Source organism: Arvicanthis niloticus, chromosome 20, assembly GCF_011762505.2.
Source record: "Arvicanthis niloticus isolate mArvNil1 chromosome 20, mArvNil1.pat.X, whole genome shotgun sequence".
Taxonomy (NCBI): Eukaryota; Metazoa; Chordata; class Mammalia; order Rodentia; family Muridae; genus Arvicanthis; species Arvicanthis niloticus.
The window spans coordinates 23,917,686-23,939,775 of NC_047677.1; the positions used below are offsets into that span (position 1 = coordinate 23,917,686).

The 22,090-nt window shown below is 40.1% G+C and overlaps 1 protein-coding gene and 1 non-coding gene across 5 annotated transcripts in view; both read left to right on the forward strand.

Moving 5' to 3' along the window:
• Lims1 (LIM zinc finger domain containing 1) overlaps positions 1 to 22,090 on the forward strand; it is a 110,800-nt gene that overhangs the window by 14,626 nt on the left and 74,084 nt on the right. The window contains exon 1 of one of the 4 annotated variants that reach the window (XM_034524015.2): positions 13,704 to 13,960. The exons of 2 other annotated variants lie outside the window; for them this stretch is intronic. The gene's annotated coding sequence lies outside the window, so the exon portion shown is untranslated. Of the gene's footprint in view, positions 1 to 13,703; positions 13,961 to 22,090 lie in introns of those variants that run through there. One more of the 4 variants, XM_034524013.2, reaches the window with a different exon arrangement.
• Positions 3,388 to 3,494, forward strand: LOC117724985 (U6 spliceosomal RNA). The gene has a single exon (XR_004608858.1). It is a non-coding gene; the product is annotated as a U6 spliceosomal RNA (small nuclear RNA).

Here is a 22,090-nt window from a genome sequence, read left to right on the forward strand (position 1 = left end):
GCTCAGGATCCTGGAATCTTAAGTGGAGGTTTTGGAAAGTGGCCCTGTCCTCTTCTGTTAGAAAGGATGACCACAGGCTTGAAGGAACAGTTTGGGGCTATTCTCGCTGTTTAGAAAGAATTCTTTACTGTGTAAACTATCCTGATACATTTCATAAACTGCTAAGGAACACGAGATTTCAAGTGCAGAGTGGCTTCTGTAGATCCAAGCTAGCTTTCCCAGAGTCTCTGGGGACCGTCTTGTGTACACACCACAGCTACTGCTGTGGATTCTGATTCACTTCATCATATGAGGGAGAGCTGTGGGACAGTTGAGTCTCGTTTGAATGTGTACAATTTGTTAGAATTACAGCAGTCTTTGGACTTTAGGTAAACCTAAGATTGCTCAGCCTCCAATTAGAAAATCTTGAACACTGGGGAACATTTGCATATTTTTCATTCGATTTTTCTCCTATACCATGTTATTTAATCTCCACAGCTTTTGTTTAAAAAAAAAAAAGAAAGAAAGAAAGAAAGAAAGCTATTTCCCTCTTCCTTTTTTTCAGATGAACCAGTTGAAACCAGAAACCCTTTATCTCCTCACAAATTGGTCAGTGGCTTACTGGTGAAAGGGAGACTTGCCTGGATCCTGACATTTCAAATCTCATGTGTTTCTGTGGCATTAAACTGCCTCTAAGAAATCTGTTTAGTAATGAGGAGCAAGATATTTAAACTGGTTATTCTGGTGGGGCATAGTGGTTCACCTCTTTAATCCCAGCACTTGGGAGGCAGAGGCAGACAAATCTCTGTTAGTTAGAGACCAGCCTGGTTTACAGAGTGAGTTCCAGGATAGCCAGAGCTACATATTGAGACTCTGTTTTGAAAATAAAATAAAAACCTGGTTATTCTGAAATCAAGCAAACTGCCAGACATATTACCAAGTTCTAGCTATTAAGTTACTAAGGTGCAGAAGGTTGGAGAAGGTAGGGACTAGTGGCAGTTCTTGGTTAGTACCTTTCAAGAGCAGCCTTTCACTTCTGTGTCTTTATGCTATTTGTAGAGTTTCTTGCCATTAGAGATAAAGTACAGTGATTTCACCTTTCGTTATTTTGTTATGTGTTCTTCAGATATTCTGTTCCCTGTTTTATGAGCAGAGTCTCTCATTAGCCTATGGCTTGCTTTGCTGAGTATCATAGACTGGCTAGACAGTAAACCTCAGAGCTCTGCCTCCCACAAGTATATTGGATCTTTTTTATGTGGGTTCTGAGTATCAAACTTAGGTTCTCACTTTTATATAGTCAACATTTTACTGACTGAACCATTTTCCCATGTTTTGTTACTTTTCTGTTGTTGTAAAGAGATACTATGACCAAGGCAACTCATGTAAAAACCATTTAATTGGGGACTTGTTTACATTTCAGAGGTTGAGTCCATTAAGGAGAGTGGCAGTAGGCAGGTAGGCATACTGCTGGAGCATTAGCTAAGAACTCATATATGATCCACAAGCAGCAGACAGAGAGAGAGAGACTAGGCCTGCCATGGGCTTTTGAAACCTCCAAGCCCACCCCAATGCTATACCTTCTCTAACAAGGCCATGCCTCCTAGTGCTTCCTAAATAGTCCACCAAGTAGGAGCCAAAGAGTCAAACATATGGGCCTATGAGGGCCGTTCACATTCAGGCCACCACATGCGAGCTACAGACATTTCTTTTGACTTGTTGCTTAGCCTGAATGTATTTTAATTGTCTAAAATAGGCAATTACTTATATTCCATAAAGAGTTAAAGAAAGTAATCTTTTTGAATTGTCTCATAGTCAGTGTTTTAATAACTTCCCAAAACTATTGCTTTTGTTTTATATTACAGCATTAGTTTTGAATTATGCTAGGAACTTTTGTAATTATGGAAAGAGCATAATAAGAATTAACTTTTTTAAACTGGGTGGTAGTGGCACATGTCTTTAATTCCAGCACTCAGGAGACAGAGGCAATCAGATCTCTGTGAGGTCAAGGACAGTGATGTTTACAGAGTGAGTTCCAAGGCAGCCAGAGCTACACAGAAAAACCCTGTCTCATAAACAACAACAAAACAAAACAAACAAAACACACATACACAAGAAAAAAACCAAAGAATTAACTTTTATGTAACATTCTTTGCATTCAAAAATTTTTCTCTTCATGTTTTAAAATGTGCTTTACCTTCTATCCTCAACTGATACTTGTATAAGATTAGACATATTCCTTGATTGTTATGGAATACAGTCCTTCTTTAATTGAAAATAATTTTTTGTGCACTATATTCTGATCACAATTTCCCCTTCCCCAACTCTTTCCAGACCTTCCCCATCTCTTCACTTGCTCAACTCTATACCTTTCTCTCTCTTTAGAGGACAAATGAAAATAAATAAAGGAAAAAATCACAAGAAACACATATAAAAATACATAAACAAAACCCATAAAAACACAAAATCAGAAATCATAACCTTCACTTAAAAGACCAGTAAAACAAACAAACAAATGCTCAAACAAAGCAATATGAGACAGAAAGTCTACAAGAATATTACTGAGTTCTCCTCTGACCCCCAGCCCAGAACCCTAGACCCACCTGTGTCTCTTCTGCTCAGCTGTTGGCTGTGGGCATCTTCACCAGTCAGAAATAACTCAGGGACAAGGTCACGTAGCATCACTTGGGTTTCTGTGTGGACTCTCATTTTGGGGCAACCAGGTCTTGGGAGCCTGCACTTAACATTACCATACATAGCAACAGCCCGAATCTCAACAGATGACCATCTGTAATTCTAGTTCCAGCTTTTCTGATACCCACTTCTGACCTTCATGGGCACCAGGCACACATGTCGTACACATCATTCAGGAAAAACACTCGAAAGAAAGAAAGAAAGAAAGAAAGAAAGAAAGAAAGAAAGAAAGAAAGAAAGAAAAGAAAAGAAAGAGAGAAAGAAAGAAAGAAGAAAGAGAGAAGGAAGGGAGAGAGAGAAAAACAGCAATGTAGAAATATCCTTTTTTTTTTTTTTTTTTTTTTTTTTTTTTTTTTTTCTTTTTTTTCTTGTTGTTGTTGGGAGGGTTGTTTTGGTTTTTGAGATGGGGTCTCAGATAGCCCTGGAAGTCTTAGAGCTAGCTATGTATACCAAGTTGGCCTTACAGAGAGTTGCCTGCCACTTCTTTAGAGTGCTGGGATTTCTTTTGCAATGTGCATCTCATTTTAAGTTTGAGGTTAGTGTCTTGATTTACTATCTTATCACGTTTTGTTGTACATTCATGAGATATAGGTAATTTAATGTCAAACTGTTATGATTTCCAATGTCTAGTTGGACAGATAATACTGACTCAGGCGACTCAAAATTTTGTAACACAGTACCTTATATTTGAATTTTCATCTTTAAGATTTTATTTCAGTGCTTGCTTCAGCAGCGCATATACAACAATTGGAAAGATACAGAGAAGATTAGCAAGGCCCCTGTGCAGGAATGACATGCAAATTTGAGAAGTGTTCCATATTTTAAAAAAAAAAGATTTTATTTTAGCATTTTTATAGCACTCAGATTGAGAGAAACTTATTATTATCCCATTTTATGGATGCTAATGCTGAATATCAAGAATTTTGACTGTGCCAACAAATTATAGCCACTAAGTGGTATACCCAAGGCTAATTTTACTGTCAGTGTACTGTTTATGACTGGAAGATATGCAGTGCACATAAACTGACTACTAGTCTTCAGTTGTAGTTCTTAATTTTTCAGTTATTAAATGTACTTCGAAGTCTTTTCATTAGTGCATATAGTTTACAATGTAAAAAAAGGCACTTCTTATTTTTTATGAATTGTGAACACACAGAGCAATGACTTTGAGTATGATTGATGTTAAAATATAGCCCATATCATATGCATATATATATAGTTTTGTAAATGTTTTACATATATATATATATATATATATATATATATATATATATATATAAATGTAGGGAGTGTTGTGTGTATGTAGGGAATATCTTATTCCTTGAGACAGGCCTTTCTTGGGACCTGTGGTTTGCTCATTTGTCTAGACTGACTAACCAACTGGGGTACACCTGTACCTCCCAACTGCTGGGATTATAAGCATAAGCTATAATGCTGATCTTTTTCTGTGGATGTCAGGGATCAAACTCAGGTCCACATGCTTATACAGCTAGCATTTTCCTAAGTTATCTCCCCAGCTCCCTATTTATTTAAATTTGAGACAGCCTGGCCTGGAACTTGCTATTTATACCAGGCTGGCTTTGAACTTGATCCTTGCTGCTTCTAAATGCTGGAATTATGTGTGTGGTGGTACATACCAGTATACTTATTTTTAAAATTTTGTTAAACTCCTGTGAATACTAATTTGAGTAAAGTAGGTTTCTAATTTTGTTTGTTCCTTTGAGAAGTATTCATGGAGAACCTAGTCTTTGTTAGGCATGAGTGTAGGTGTTGGTATTACATATAACATTTACTACGTGTACTAACTTACACTTGGGGTTAGGTTACTGAGGAATCAGGCAAATTCCTATGGGAACATGAGTGTCCAGCCTGAGAAACTACACAGGAAGTAACATCTAGACTGAGTCCAGAATGTGAGTAGGAATTATTCAGACAGGGCATTTAGGGAGGAAGAGCTGAAGGCAGGAGGCCAAGAGGAAAGAGAAAGCAGGATGTGGGGACCAGCACAGCTGCTTTGGTGCTGTCCTAGAGCCTGGGAACCTGGGAGGGGGAGCCTGGGAGTGTTGGAGCAGGGCAGAGGACAGTTTTTACTGCTACTTAACTTTCCTTGTTACAGATAACAGGAATCTATTGCAAACAATGCTAAAGAAGTTTGGGGAAAACAGTGGGATGGCTCCCAGAATTGAAGAAAGAGCTGAATATCAAGTCTTTGAAGAAAGCAAACACCCAAGGCAACTTCTTGTCTTCAAAGTTCTTGTGGAATTTTTCTACAGGGCCTTAGTTAATTTGCTCTGGCCGCAGAGCCTTGTTCACCACTTAGATATCCAGGGTTTAAGAAATAGTCTGAGTAAGTTAAATTAGATCTACTGACCAAACCTAGAGCAGTCGTGTAACCAGAGGATGGGATCAGACTCTGTATCTGTTTTGTCTAAGTGGCTGTTGTGTGATCAGGACAGCAAGATTTGTTACCTGAAACAGAATGAATAAAGTTGAGGCCCAGCCTAGAAGACAGAGTGCGGAGGCCAAGAAAGCCATAAAGTAGGAGTGGTGGAGCTTCAGAAGCCAGGAAGTCTGCTGCATTAATCCAAGCAAGAGATGGTATGCCATCAGTAATGCCTTCTGCAGGGAGGGAAGGAAGCACATTGATTCTGAGATACTTAAAAGGAATAAAGAAGACTTGGACTTTGGAGGTTAGTTAGAAACATTAAGGCACTGAACTGAGTTCCATGTTTCTAGCTTGGGCTAGAACTGTTAAGTAAATAGTGCTGTCTTAAGTAAATAGCTACTTTTTAAGAGAGTACTTTCATTCAGTTTCAAAGTATTGAGTTGGAGTACATTTATCTTAAATACATTGGGATTAGAGCTGCTGCTGGAAGTCGGACAGCCCTCAGAGCCATTACCAATAGGGATCTTGTCAGGTCCCAAAAAAACTCAGGACAAATGGCTAACTAGATGCCTATTAGCATAACACTGTGCCCTGACTGCGGCTCACTCTGTACCCGGGCTCCTCTCTGCCCTTCTGCACCCCCACTCCCTACCCTAAACCTTTCTACTCAGGGGCTTCATTCCCCAGCTTCAGATTCTTTTAAAAACCTGCCATTTCAGCCATGTGCTTTCTTGGATCTCTCTCTCATCTCCTCTTCTTCTCTGGCTCTTCCTCAGTCTCTCCCCTCTCATGGCCCACTCTATTCTGCTGGCCATGTTCAACCTGCCACTTTCTCTTTGTTCTGAATTCTTCAGATGTGCTAGGATTTAGTGGTGGAAGTACATGAGGGAGGGGGTATTTAGGGCCAGGACATGCAGCAAAGATCACACCACACAGCAGATCTCTGGCAAGAGATTTATTGGGGTGGGGAGTGAAAGGCCACCTGGGGGCAGGGTGGGGACAGACAGACAAAGAGACAGACAAAGAGACAGTGAGAGAACATGGGAAGAGAAAAACTTTAGAGGAGTCAGGGCAAGTCTCTGTCCTTAAAGGAACTTCATGGGAGAACAAAGATCTTCTGAGTGTGGAAATTTTCCACCCGTGATTGCAGGAAAGCCCCTGAGACCTCATTGCTCCTTCAGAAAGCATTCTTTTCTGGAGGCAGCCAACATCCTCACCTGTTTCCTGAGCTAAATAAAGCTTATCTCCTCCATCAGTTATCTCTTCTGCTCTAGAACAAAAGTAATTAGGAAGTAGGACCTTCAGCACAGATTGGGGATGTCCGTGATTAAGAAGTTAAATTGTAGTTTGAATGTTTTGGCTGTGACTAATAGTGAGTGCTGTTATCTTGTTAAAAGAGTTAATTCAGATCCTAAGTGGATCCTTCAGATATTTTGGTCAGTGCTTTTGCCATTAGGTAGCCTAATAGCCTTAAAAATCCTCTGGTCTCAGTAGTGGTGTTAAACATGTGTTTGAGTCACAAAGAAAGAGACCACCACTCCAGTTGAGGTTTCTGGACAAGGCAAATTTTACTGTTGGTCAAGAGAGTGTGCTAGGAACACACCAAGATAGTAAGCAAAGGTTTTATTGGGTGGGGAGAATTTAAAGAGTTTCATAAAATTCTTACAAAGTGGAAGAGATTAAAAATATTTTAGTTCTTTGTCTTAAACACAAGTTTTATAGTATTTGATAAACAAAAGATTCATATGTGATATTTCTTATAGTGGAACCAGAACTGTTTCTTAAGGAAAATGCAGGAACTTTGGGGAGCACTATTTGGATATCAAAATAGGCTAGGGCCAGAGGCACTGACTGTCATGCCTAGGGCTTTTGGAATGGTTAAAAACAAAAAGACAGGAAAGAAAAGGAAAGGGGAATAAAAGGAAGCCATATAATTATCTGATCATAGGCCCTAACTGTAATCATAAAATATTCTTTACAATTTCAGGAAAACTTGCTTTGCCCAAAATGCCATGAAATTATAAATTGAATGAGCTCTGTTTGAAACTTTGTCTTTACACATATGTGTGTGTGTGTGTGTGTGTGTGTGTGTGTGTGTGTGTGTGTGTGCGCGCGCGCGCGTGCATGTGCGTGAGTGTGAATAGGCATATGTGTGCCATAGCATGGAATGGGGGAATGGGGTCAGAGACAGTTTTGGACCTTTTATGGGTTTTGAGGATCAAACTCAGGTTGTCAGGCTTGCAGGGCAAGTGCTTTTACCCAGTGAGCCATCTCCCCACTACCTCTCTCCTTGTATTTATAGATGATGCTTCTTCCTTTATTATTTTTATACTAGTGATACAACCCAAGGGCCATGTGTATGCTTAGCACATACTTTACCATTAGTCACTATTCTATCCTTATTTTTTTTTTCTTTTTCTTATTTAGAAAATACAGTCCTTTAAGATAATGGTTAGGACATATGGTTAAGCTTTTTGTTTTGTTTTTAGTTGAAGAATAATGAACTTGTTATGAGAAGACCACTCAGACACAGTCTATAGCCAATTAAAAATCTTTATTCCAGCTGGCTAAGACTACACTCAGTTATTTGATACCCAAGTGTAGTGCTGAGCACTTAGAGTTGAATTTTTAAAAGCAAAAATCATGTTCTGGTATCTCAGCAGTTGCAGAGTGGCAGGGGGTTAGGGTTGGGGGGAGTTTGCATAAGCAAACAGTTTAATAGAAGCTAAGATAAGCAGTTAACTGGAGGGGGACGTTTATACAAGCAGACCATTTACCAGAAACTAAGATAAGTTAGCTGGGGCATCTTGACCTCAGGTTCCTAGAATAGAGTTGGATAATTTTCCGTGGGGCTTCTCATCAAGGAGATCAAATCCTAATTAAACCTGAAATGGCCTCAGCAAGAATACAAGATGGAGGAACCTCTGCACTGTCTCGCCCTGTCACAAATTAAATTAACATTTTCTCAGCTGACATAAAGCAGAGGACCAGGAAAAGGGTACACAAGATGCAGGGATAATTAAGATAAAGTTGTTGGATTCTAAGGATGAGGATGTAAGAGTAGAGTACATCTAACCTAGGGATGAACTTCAGCGGTAGGATGTTTGCCTAGGAGAGTGAAAGACTCGGTTGAGTTCAGGAGGGGTTAAGGAAGGTAGATTAGGTGAGTTACTGAATGTTGTATAGCAGCTGAGTTTTCCTTGGGTGACTTTAAAGTCATATAACTTCTCTCTTTGCTTTGTTTTCCTCTTCAAGGAAAGACAGCAACTTCAGCCTATCTAAGCTTCATTATATACGCCATGCAGAGGTTGTAAGGGTCCATGATTCACCAAAGAATGATACCCCTGACTGAAATAGTATGTAATTGCAAAGCGTGTTTTATTCTGCAGAAGTCCAGCATCCTGAGGTCTCCCATTACCGAGATAGAGGACCTCGAAAGGAACTCTCGGGCCCAATTTATGGCATATTAGGGGAATTCCAGGGTAGGTGGGCTTTGTCTTACTCTATCTCCAAGGACATTTCATTACAGAGGCATGGGGGCTGGCTGGAAACTGCTGACCCACTGTCCTTGCTTAAGGCCAAGTGGTAGGGCAGTTTCTGATTAGCTGCCTGAAGCATGGGTTTTTAGGCCTAATCTCCTGAACTGCCAATTGGAGCCTTCGAAAGGTGTAACAGAGACAGTAGAATTCTAGTTCTGCCCCTCAAGGAAGTTAAAAAAGCATTACCAGAGCCAGTCTAACCAGGGCTAGGAAGGAATGGGACAAGTTTTCTAAAATCCTGATGTCCCAGCTATGTTGACCTGAGATGTTAGCCAAAGGAAAATGAGAGATCTTTCAGTGAGGTTAGAAACAGGAGCTTTGAGATGAGGGCCTGTGTACGTAGAGATGAGGTCTTGGGGAAGGAGATAGAGCCAGGTAATATTGCAAGCTTTATTTCTGCTCTGTCTTCAGTTTGGTAGATGAGCCATTGGAGGACTTAATCACACCAGGTTGTTTAGAAAGAGATCATCTGTGGTTGAATCTGTTGGATTTAACCAAAGGAACAACTCTAGAGGTAGGCGAAGCTTTGGCAACAGATGATGAAGGTTGGACCATGGCAGGAGTTCAGTGGGAGTGACTCAGACAAATCTGAGAGCTTGTTGGGATTAAATTTAGCAGCAGATGACATGATGACAAGAAGTCATGAGACATGGTAGGGACTGGTTAAGTAATGCTACCATGTTTGAAAGAAGACACGCTAAGAGAAAGAATTGTATTTAAGATAATGAGAAGGTGAATGGCTTATTTTAAGCATCAGGACCTTGATTTTTAGAAGAATTGAATTGTTTGGATCATGTAGTTTGAATGAAAATGGGTCCCCATAGGCTCTTGTATTTGAATACTTGATCCCCAGTTGATGTAACTGTTGGGGAAGACCTAATAGGTGTGGCCTTGTTGGAGAACGTGTGTCACTGGGTTTGGATTTTGAGGTTTCAAAAAGTTTAGCCATTCTGCCTTGTACTTATTAATCAGATATAAGCTCTCAACTACTGCTCTGGTGCCATGCCTGTGATAGATTTTTGAGATAGCATAAAGAGACAGGAGGTTTAAAAAGACAGGAGCCTATTTGACAGTCAGGACTATGTTTATTAGTGTACACAATGAGGAGCTGACTCTCCAGCCGGAAGGTGAAGAGAAAAAAAAAATGGCTATGACTCTTTATGGGGCAGGGTGAGGGGTAGAAGTGGCGGCAGCAAGTAGCTCGTGTTTTCCTTCCTTCCTGAAGTTGTCAAGATGAGACAGGCTGCCAAACAGATGCTTCTTTCCAGGGTGACCAACTAAAGTCAGGCATGATTATCAGTAGCCTTGTAGGAATTCCATTTAATAGATGAGGCACTCTGTCAGTCTGCCTGCCTGATGCTATGCTCCCTGCCATGGTGATAATCGACTCTCTCAGAACTGTAAGCCCCACATTCCAAATTTTATATATGTAAAGTTGCCTTGATCATGGTCTTTTCACAGCAGTAGAGAAGTAACACAGATGCCCATATAAAAGCATTTGGCAGAGCTATTTGTATGGTCTAACTAGTATTATTAATGTGAAAGTTGTTTTTGTTTTGTTTTGAGGTAAATTTTCTCTATTATGTAGTTCTAGGTGTCTTGTAATTTGCTGTGTAGACCAGGCTGGTCTCTAATCTCACAGAGATCTGCCTGCTTCTCCCTCCTGAGTGATGGGGTTAAAGGTGTTCACCACCAGAACCTGCTCTGTGTAGAAGTACTTAAGCCAGGAAAAATGTTGAAATCATCAGAGAGAATGTATCTGAAGAGAGGGGCAGGGATGCAAGGTTAGGATCTGGGAAGCAGCCATATATAAAGGCAGGCAAGGGAGAGGAGATACAAATGATGGTCTGGAAGCTGAGAGATTGGGGCCTCCAGGAAAGCCTCACTTAAAAATATCAACTGAGGCCAGGCAGAGTGGTCCACACCTTTGATACAAATATTTGGGAGGCAGAAACAGGAGGATCTCTATAGAGTTTTAAGGCCAGTTTGCTGTATCTACTGAGTTCCTGGCCAACCTGGGTCTACAGAGTGAGACTCTGTCTCAAAGGTAAATGAACTTGTGCATGGTGATGTACACCTGCAGTGATAGTAGATGGGAGACTAGAAGATCCCAAGTTGGAGGCCAGCCTGGGTTATATAGCAATAACCTGTATCAACACATACTTAAAAGGAAAAAGTAATGAGGGGAGAGACAGGGGAAGAAGAAAGAGTGAGAAGGTGGGCCAGAGAGACTGACTCGCCCAGAGAAAATCAAAGGTAAGATGAAGACCAAAGGTTAAACGTAGCCTTCTTTTTTTTTTTTTTGGTCCCACTTGCTCCAGCCCAGTACAATGTAGCTGTCTTCAGACATACCAGAAGAGGGCATTAGATCTCATTATGGATGGTTGTGAGCCACCATGTGGTTGCTGGGATTTGATCTCAGGACCTCCAAAAGAGCAGTCAATGTGGCCTTCTTAATTGCTTTTGTTTTTTATTTTTTGAGACAAGGTCACAGTGCAGTGCAGATTGTAGGCCTCTTGCCTCATTTCCCCCAGTCCTGAGATTATAAGAATATGCTAACATGTCTAGAAAGATTTGATTTTTAAGACCGTGTCCTTAATGAGAGATGTTTCTAGATTGCAGTGGGTTAAAAATAAATGTGAAGTAGGTCTACCCTTAGGAAAATTTGTGTAAAGAGTAGAGAGGGTCATGGCAGTGACTAAAGAGTGATTCCAGTGAGTTCATTTTAAGGGAAGAGAGAATGAAGCTATTTATACAATTCCCGATGGGCAAATTATTCAGAAAAGGGGAGTAGCTAACAGGTCCTGAGTATCTAGATTGGCCTCAGTCACGTTAGCAGGTAAGATTGACATATTGACAGGATAGAGGTAGAGGAAGATCATTGAAAGAAAGTCTTCTAGAAGATCTCTTAAGAAAACAAACAAACAAGCCGGGTAGTGGTAGCGCACGCCTTTAATCCCAGCACTTGGGAGACAGAGGCAGATAGATTTCTGAGTTTGAGGCTAGCCTGGTCTACATAGTTCCAGGACAGCCAGGCTTACACAGAGAAACCCTGTCTGGAAAAAGTGAAACAAACAAACAAGTAAGTAGGTGGGTGGGTGAATGAATGAATGGCTGAGGAGATGGCTCAGTGGTTTAGAACACATCTTGTTCTTACATAGGACCTGGGTTCAATTCCTAGCATCCATGTGGTGGCTCACAACTGTCTGTAACTCCAGTCCTAGAGACTTCAGTGCCTTCTCTGCAGACACCTTTGTTCCACTGTATGCACATGGCACATGTACAGTGCAGGCAAAACACTCATGCACATACATATAAAAGTGAGAGACAGAAAGAGAGAGAGAGAGAGAGAGAGAGAGAGAATGAGCATGAGCATGAGCAAATAAGAAGTTGACATCATCTGCTATGAGGAACATGATGCTGAAGCTGAGAAGACCGTTGGGGATGGTGAAGCCGTTCAGAATGGGAAATGTACTTGGCTTCCAGATGAAGGCTGACAGGACCTGCGTAAAAGTAGAGAAGAAAACGACAGTGCCAGGCTTTTCAGCATGCTCGTGCTGTGGAGCACTGCACAGCTGTAGGAATCAGCTGCTTAGAGGTAGACTCCAACCTAAATGAGGAAGGAAGGAAGGAAGGAAGGAAGGAAGGAAGGAAGGAAGGAAGGAAGGAAGGAAGGAAGGAAGGAAGGAAGGAAGGAAGGAAGGGCGGGCTTGCCATTGAAAGAGCCCCTAGTAGAAATAAGCCAAGCAATGGGATGTACGAGGCAGAACCGTCCCAGCAGTGTTGCTAGTTGATGGGAAGCCCTTCTGGGTGTTTAATCTCTGAGGATTATAATGAGGAAGGAGAAGCTGATGACACCTGTGATGACGGCTGAGGAGTTCTCTTCATGGCACACAACTGTCTGTGATGGAAACTGGGGTGACAGCAGCAGAGGGTGGGGTGGGGAAGCTGTGCTTTTTACTTCTCACTTCTATCTTCTGTAGTCTGCCGTTACAATTGGGTTTTACACTATGAAAATGAAGCCTGTTAATGTGTCTCCCCAGGAATACTAACAGAAACCAGAGTTCTGGAACTTACTCTGCCTAAGCTTGCCTGACGTAAATCTACCTCTCCGAGCACTGAGCACTGAGTCCCTGTAACAGGAACTGCCTATGATATATCTTTCAGTTCTGCTCTTTTGCTTCCTATCGGCTCTGAAGACTGCCAGCACCCAGTGTCTGTTGTTGGGTAAAAAAAGCAATGAATTGCTTTCCTATTCTTTTGAGATTAACCCTAGGCCTTAGAACTTAGAAGCACCATCCTAAAAACATCTTCTTTATAACAAAGGCCAAAGAATTTCTTGTTGTATTCCCTGTATATCAAGACATTAATGCAGCCGGGCAGTGGTGGCACACGCCTTTAATCCCAGCACTTGGGAGGCAGAGGCAGGTGGATTTCTGAGTTCGAGGCCAGCCTGGTCTACCGAGTGAGTTCCAGGACAGCCAAGGCTATATACAGAGAAACCCTGTCTGGAAAAACAAAACAAAACAAAACAAAACGAAACAACAACAAAAAAAGACATTAATGCAAGAGGAAGGTAGGCTACATTTCTCCTGTTTTTTCTCAGCCTCAACAAAAGATTCTGTATTCTTTGGTGGAAACTTAGCATCAAGGAGTCTCGAGATGACTTAGTCAGGCTTGTGAGTCCTAAGCACTCTGGCTTGCTCCTCTTTTGTGCTGTGTTTGTCTAGGGTATGTTCAGTAGAAACAAGTTTCTATTGTTGAGCTAGCCTGTGCCCAGCATCCCTGTCTCTAAGCTCCAAGTGGAGCTGATAGAGTTTTCATGAACATCCAACTCCTTCTGTGCTGATTAGTTATTGACCATTGTTTTAAAATGTTTGCCTTCACATTACAAGTGGTTAAATGTTAACTTCTTAAAAATGTAAGATAGCTCAGCAGGATATGAGTTATGACATTTAGGGTGTTGTCTTATTGCTTCAGAACTGTGGAGTTTTTGAGTAATACACCATGTTACATGATTTGACTGAAAAAAAAAGCCTTAACTTGGTTTCATTGGCTTAAATATAGTTCAAAGCAGTAGACACAGAGTTCAGATGAGGAAGTGCTGTACAATCAAGGAAGTAAGAGCCTTTAAAGATAGTTTGCTTTCATGGACGTGGCTGTCCAAGTTCTGATAAATGACTTGAAATAAGAGTAGAAGTACTGGAATAGAAATCCTCTATTCTAAATTAGGAGAGAAGGAGTGTGGGGACCCAGAATGTGAAAACCTCCACGTCTGCTGACTTTACAGAGGTGGGCTTGTGTGGCTAAGGTGACTGAGACGGAGAAGAAAAGGATCTGACACCACGAACTAGCACTATACAGGGTATTGTTATATTTCTGCATTTGTTTTCTGTTTCACCTATCTTTCTCAGGTATTTAAAGTATAAAAGGTATTTGTTTAAATTCTCATAAATTCTCAAGGACCCTTTTTGTCCTTGCTATGTTAGAAAAGATGCAATGATAACTAGACAAAGGAGTTGTTCTTGTTTATTAACCTGTAATTTAAAAGAAAAAAGGAAGCCATTCTTTGGTTTGGTTTTAGTTTTAGTTTTAGAGAAAGGCTCTTGGTAAGTTGTAACCTTTGTGCTAATTAAAATCTCCCTTCAGCAGAGATCAGTGGTTTTGAGTGTCCTTATAGATATGTATCTAATTATTGACTGCATTTAAATTAACTTAATGGTCCTGTGGTTTCAAAGTGAAGGGCATTGTAAAAGGCAGCTGTGCTCTGTGTTTGGCATCATGCATTTTAGGTTTTGTGGAGAATTACACTGGGAAAGACTTGAGTCATACTCTTTTGGTATTGTGTTATATTAATTTTTTGCTTATTTTGGTTTTCAAAGCACAGTTTCTTTGTGTAGCTCTGGGTGTCCTGGACCTGGCTCTATAAACCAGGTTAGCCTCAAAATCAGAGATCACCTGCCACTGCCTCCTGAGTGTTGGAAGTAAAGACTTGTGCAGTCACACCCATCATGTTACATTATTTTTTAGCCATAAATTTCTGCCTGTGATCTTTGGAAAGAGAAATATACTGTTTATATTTAGTCCTTGCTGTCCACAAGTAACCAAAGAATTGTTCTTTATTCATTAACCCATAAAACTGTTTAAAAGAAAAAAGTAGACCGTTATTTTGTTTTGTTTTGCTTGTCTTTTTTATTTTTGAGACAGAGTCTCTCTATGTAGGTATAGCTGTCCTAGAACTGGCTATGTAGACCAGACTGGCCTTGAACTAACAGATATCTGCCTGCCTCTGCCTCCTGAGTGCTAGGATTAAAGATGTGTGCAACCATGCCCAGCCTATTCAGTTTTCTCTGTCACTGAGCTATAACTCCTGACATGGCCATTTTTAAATTTGGGAATTAGCACTGAGCTATTGGTAATAGATTGTTGAATGGGCAGCAGCCATATTTTTTCCCTCTTTGAGTCAAGGTCTTATGTAACCCAGGCTGCCTCAGACTTATTAATGTAGCTGAGGATGACTGTGATCTCCCTGCCTTTACCTCTCAAGTGCTAGGATTACAGCTAGGTGCCACTGCACCTGTTTCATGAGTGCCGGGCTTCATGTATGCTAGGAAAGCATGCATCAGCTGAGTCATAGCTTCATCCCAGCAGTCAAAATTTGCAAGTTATTATTCATTAATGCATAGACCAAAGTGCATATGTATGTATGTGTATATATCTTTATCTATCTATCTATTTATCTATCTATCTGAAAGGGATGTGATAGATAGTGGTGTGGATAAATAAGACAACTATGGGAGGGAGTGATGGTAGGTTTGCTTAGGAAGAATACCCTGGCCTCCCTTTGAGTGAATTATTTGCAAACAATTTGAGTGGAGAAGAAGGAAAAAGGATTGGAATCCAATCCTATAACATGATCCCAAGATCACTAAGTTAGCTACTGAAACATACACACAGAAATCAAGAACACACTGTTGCTGAATGCTGTTTTAGGCCTTATCAACCTAAGAGGGAGGTTTTCTTTGGCCATGTTATAGATGAAGCATTTTGACCTCCAAGTGAAGAAACTTGTCAGGTTAACAAGAGACCAGGCCAGAATTCTGACCTAGGCAGTCTCACTTCCTCCTTGCTGCATGATAAGAAGTGAGAACATGGGAGGATTCCTTTCCTTGAATTTGTATATGGTCAGCTGAGTTTCCAGTGCCTCTTCCAAGTCCATTCAGTAAATGGGGCTTGTTACATATCAAGAGTGATGTAACATAGCCCCATATGCACTGCACATTTTTTAGTAGCAGTGTTCAAAATGTCAAAAAAAAAAACCAAAGGGTAGGTGAAATCATTTTCATAATATACTTATTTAGCTCAGTATGTCAAACTGTTACTGTGTCAAGCTATATAGATGGGTAAGTGGCCAATAATAAGTATTTTTAAATTATTAAGATAGTCTGCTATATATCTTATACTATAGCACACTCAATTCAGATTAGCCACATTTTAAGTTGAACCATGGTATGTGACTACAAATTAGAAAACATAACTCCAAGAAAAAGACAATCATTCTAAAAGCTAATCAGAAGCAAAGAACCTGCTTTAAGCCATTGTGACCAGGGGAAAGCATTAACTAATTTGAAAGCTCTGGAGGAAAGGTCCCCTACTGAGAAGGCTGGGGCTCCTCTGTAGAAAGAGTTTGACCATAGCAAATAGACAGTAGACCTTCCGCCTGCAGACTATTTATAGAGAGCCAAGTCTGAGCCCCTTTATCACCCCCACCAGAAGCAACCTCAGGAAAACCACGCTGTTGGCTCTTAGATACTGAACTATATTTGGGGTAGCAGAGTGTGTGTGCTGGGGAGTCTGCTAGCTGAGTCCAGTCAAGACTGGAAACCACAGCCTTTGATGTCTGTCAGTGTTGTTGCCGAAGGTTTTCCTCTTTGTGCTGTTTTTAGATGAAAACTGTAATGTCTGCCTAAGAAGAGAAATGCGAACAAACCACTGTATAAGGAAATGTCCACCCTTACTCTGCCTGGAGCAACGTAACTGACAGTTGCAAGCCATCTCCATTTGGAGATCACCTTGTATTCAAACGTTCTCCAGTCAGCCCAGCCTTTTTGCTCCCCGTGGCTCTTGGTCCTTTGTCTTTGACTCACTGAACCTCTCTCTTTTCCACTTGCATTTTCTGTTTGGGGTTATTTTTTATTTTTTTATTTTTGGTTGTTTTGTAGTGTTGGCACAAAAACAAACAAACAGACAAAAAACCCCAGCTCTCACCTTAAAGGAAAGAAGAGATAGCTTTTTTTCTGGAGTCATTTTGAGTGACCATAGCCTGGGAAAACAGATTTAGATTACCATAGTTTTATACTTTTACAAAACAAAGAAAATTATAAATCAGGGCAAGGAGGTTGCAACATGATGAAGGAAGCTTGTCTGTAGGCCTAAGATACTGATGACATTCTTAGCTTTTGGGTCAGAGGACGCTGGCAGTCTGCTAAATTAATAGGTTCCAAAGGTTTTTTATCTGTTAGTCACAAGATGTTAGTTCTGAAATAGAGGTGGGCAAGGAATAGTTGTTGGGAGATGGAGGGAGTCCTAAAGCTAGCCCCAGGTAAGGTAATTATCTTTTGGACCATCAGTTAATCAGTCTCTACAGGCAGCTTCTTTCCCAGAGTTCTTATTCACACTAGTAAGCTACCTACAAAGAACCTGAGTCTTGCTTATGTTTCTCTTAAGTGTGGGACATTTAACTGTGTTTGAAAACATACCAAGATCAGTGGGGTGGTGCAGAAGTTCTGGGTAAACCTAGCAAAGGTTGGAGGTGGGGGCTCAGGTAAAGTACAAGAACATTATAAGAAGCTCCTAATGGTTAGATAAGCAGTAAACAGTTGATGAGGGAGCAGAGATTCTTTGGTGGATGTCGCCTGTGCCCTGGACAGCTCTCCACCTGATCCCACCTGCCCTTGGGGGTTGGCAGTGCATTGACACAGAGTCATCCACACAGACTCCAGGAGCAGGTGAGAAATGTGGCAGCAAGCTCATCTGGGGACTGCTGCACGATCCTTTAGTACCCTTCACCCACGCCCCCTCTGGTCCCAAGAAAGCATCTCTTCTAAACAGCAATTCCTGATTGGCTGGCATTGTTTGCACTAGCAATCCTTGCTCTTTCAGGCAGTCCTCAATTTGGGCCTCCAGCAGGAGATGCTTTTGCAGCTGCATGGCCCCCAGTGTTTACATAGAGGCAGCCCCGCTGTTCCTGCTACAGGTGGAACATCCAGTAATACAGCTTTAGTCCATTTCCCCCATATTCTGGAAGCAGCTCCAATAAACTCTTTGTTGAGCCACTTTCTTTGGTCTATCTTGAGTACCTATTTGGAGTAAATTCTGTAGTTTATCACTTGTAGTTTACTTTTAAGTTAACATATGATGTGTGTTTGATACCCAAGGAAGCCAGAAAAGGGTGTTGGATCCCCTGGAACTGAAGTTACAGACAGTTGTGAGTTGTCATGTAGCTACTAGAAATCTGTCCTGGATCTCTGAAACAGTACTGAGCCATCTCCTCTGCTCCCATTGGAATGTGTAAGTTCAGTACTGGTAAGCAGGCTCACACACTTTGTACAGTTATCCTCACCATGCCTCCAGAGTGCCTCAGCTTCCCAGACTCAAACTCTGCTTGGGACCCTGACATTCTTGGGAGTTGTTGAGTAGTAATTTTCAATTTTCCATCCCCACGCCTCTGTCCCTGGTACCTACCTTCTATCTTTATGTACTTGGTTATAATAGATAACCTCTAGAAAGTGGAAACATGTAGTACTTGTCCCGTTATAACCTGGTTTCTGTTTTTAATTTGGTGTAGAAAGGTCTTCAAGGTCCATCCATGAATCACATGTGAGAATTTCCTTTCTTAAAGGGAGAGGCATTCCATCATTTGTATGTAACACATTTTGCTTATTCATTCTTATGTTGTTGGACCCTTTTATTTATTTTTTTCTTTCCCAAGACAGGTCTTACTATAAACTGGTCTTGAACTCACTGTAACCGAGGCTGGTTTCAAACTCAGAATCCCCTCACCCCACACACACTTCAGCTTTCTGAGTGCTGAGATTACAGGTGTGGGACTTTTAGCTATTCTCACTTTAATGGACTAACATGATTCATTGAGCACATGTTAACTTTGGCTTCTGTGAATGATGCTGCCTGGGGAAAGTAGTGAGCAGCTATCCCACTGAACATTCAAGTCCCATTGAACTTTGGAGAGTCATCCAGAAGTAGAATCTCCTAAAACAGCAGTCGATTTTCTGTTTTGTTTTGTTTGATAATGGGTGTCATGATGGATAGGATAAATATCTCATTATAGTTTTGTTTTTCTAGAAAAGTTACAGGATATCTTTCTCTGCACCTGCTTCTTATCCTGTGAAGAAGCTAAGCCCATGTTGCTTAGATCTTTTGCCCATTTCTTGTTGTTGTTGTTCAGCTGGTTGTTGGTGTAGAATATATGTATTCTAGGTAACAATTTCTCTAATATATATGACTTTCAGTTACGTCTTCCAAGCCTGTTGGTGGTCAGTGTTAGGAATTAAACAGGGCCCTCTGGAAGAGCAGCCGGAGCTCTCAGCTGCTAAGCCATCTCTCTAGCCCTTAAAAAATGGTTTTAAATTTATTGATAACTGATACAGATGAATTAGTTGCCTTGTGATACCTTGTGATTTATGTATACATTTTTTACTGTACAAATCAGGTAAACATCAGTCTCCTCAATCGTCTTGCCATTTCCTTATTTTTACAAGATTTTTTTCTTAGCACACAAAGTGATGGACTTTATTGTGGCATTTTCGTTCATACTTTGTTCTGTTGATCCTCTTGTTCATCCTCTTCCATTGTCATCTTCCCTCCTGCATGTTCACTTTCCCCAGTAACCTCGTATCTGCTTTGACGCCATATGTATGTCACACGCATTCTGTTTTCCTCCTTTCCCCTACCCACTTTTCCTCCTTGCTTCCCCCACTGTATTACATTGAAGTCACCGGTGGTGGTTTTGGGGTTTTTTTTGTTTGTTTTTTTGTGACATCTATCTATATTCATTAAATTGGATGTACTCGAGCTCTGTGTGTAAGGGTTGGAGAATTATGCTACCCTTTGATAAACTGTTTACCTCAGTGCTGGTACTCCATCTGGTTTGAACTCGTGGGTCTTGTGCACGCTTGTGACAGTCAGTGTCAGTGAGTTTATATGTGCATCTGTCCTGTTGTGACTGGAAGACACTGTTTTTCCTTGGTGCAGCAATCTATGACCTCTGCTGGCCCTTACAATCTTTTCATTTCTTCTTCCCCATAGATCCTTGAGCCTTGAGGGGAGGGATTTGATGAAAGCATCCTATTTAGAACTGAGTTCTACAGTCTCTCAGTCTTAGCACCTTGTCTAGTTGTGAGTCTCTGTGTTAGATCTCAGCTACTACAAGAAGAAGCTCCTTGGGTATGGGTTGAGTAAGACACTGATCTATGGGTTATAGCATTAGGAGGAGTTTTATTGTTGTGCTCCTTTAGCATAATAATAGTGGTAGATTTTCTTTTAGGCTGGTGAAGCCTCAGGTTCTCGGTGACATAAGCTTTGTCCAGGTTCATCTCATAGAGTGGGCCTTAAATCTAATCTAAAAGTGTTTGGTTACTTCTACAGTTGGCTATGGGTTTGTAGTAAATTGTCTTTATTTTGAGATATGTCTTTTGTTTCTCTGTTCATTCCAGGTTGTTTATCATGAAGAGATGCTGAATTTTATCAAAAGCCGTTTCTCTATCTAGTGAGATGATTCTATAGTTTTTGTCTTTCAGTCTGTTTATGTGGTGGATTACGTTTATTTATCGATTTATGTATGTTGAACCATCCCTGCAACTCTGGAATGAAGCTAATATGGTGGATAGTCTTTTGACGTGTTCTTCTATTTGGTTTTCAAGTATTTTGTTGAAAATTTTTGCATCTATGTTCATAGAAGATATTGGGTCTATAATTTTATTTTTTGGTTGGATCTTTGTGTGGTTTCGGTATTAGGGTAATGGTGACTTTATTAAAAGAATTAGTTTTTATTTTTCAGTTTTTATTTTTGCTTTATTTTTATTTTATTTTTAAAATTATTTTATTATTTTTTATTTTTATTTTGCTGAATAATTTGAGGCATGTTGATATTCTTTCTTCTTTTGAAGGTCTGGGAGAATCCTCAATCCATCTGGCCATGGATTTTTTTTGGTTGGGAGACTTTACTCTTTTACAAGTGGTCATGGGACTATTTAAGTGGTTTGTTTGATTTTATTTAAATTAGTAGGTTGTATATATCACAAGATTCATCCATTTCATTTAGGTTTTCTAGTTTGGTGCAATACAGATATTTATTCTTTTTTTATTTGTATGGGTGTGTTCTGCCTGCCTGTATGTATGTGTACCACGTGCATACAGTGCCCACAGAGGCCATTAGATCCCCTAAGACTGAAGTAATAGATGTTTGTGAACAATTATATAGGTGCTAAGAGTTAAACTTGGGTCCTTTGAAAAAGCAGTTGGGGCTATTAATCATTGAGCTATATCTCTCCAGCCCTAAGAATACAAAATTTTAAAAATATGTTTTTATGATTCTTTAAAATTATTTTGTATCTATTGTAATATGCTTCTTTTCATCTATATTTTTATTAATTTGGGGCTTCCCTTTTTTAGTTAATTTAGCTAATGGCTTGTCAATTTGGGTGATTTTTCTCAAAGAACCAACTTTTTATTTCATTGAATCTCTGTATTTTATATGTATGCCTGGACATCAGAAGAGGGTAACAGACATCATTATAGATGTTTGTGAGCCACCACGTGGTTGCTGGGAATTGAACTCAGAACCTCTAGAAGAGCAGTTTCGGTCAGTTTTGGAGACAGTTCCATGAGCTGCTGAGAAGAAAGCATATTTTTTAGTGTTGGGATGAAGTGCTTTGTAGATGTCTGGGAGGTCCATTTGATATAACTCCATGTTTGGATGACTGTATGAGGGTTAATATGTGATTTTTGCTGTAATAGTATTTCTTTTATCAACGTGTATATCCTTGTACTTGGTACATAATGTTTTGAATCGTGGTTAACCTTTTTTTTTTTTTTTTAAATGAGTATGCAGTGTTCTTCCCTGTTTCTTTTGATTAGTTTTTGTTTGAAACTATTTTGTCAGATTTATTAAAAAAAAAACAAAAAAAACAAAAAAAAAAAAACAAAAAAAAAAAAAAAAACAAAAACAAGCTACACCTGTTTGCTTCTGGGTATATTTTCTTGCACCACTGTTTTCCATACTTTTACCTTAAAGTGTTAATCTTTCCTTGACAGAGAGCTGTGCTTCTTGGAAGTAGCAAAAAGATGGATCCTGTTTTCTGACCAGTCTGTTAGTCTGTGTTTTTTTATTGGGAGAATTGAGACTATTAATATTGGGAGTTATCAATGAGCAGTGTTTATTACTTCCTGTTACTTTGTTGTTATAATGACAGCTTTT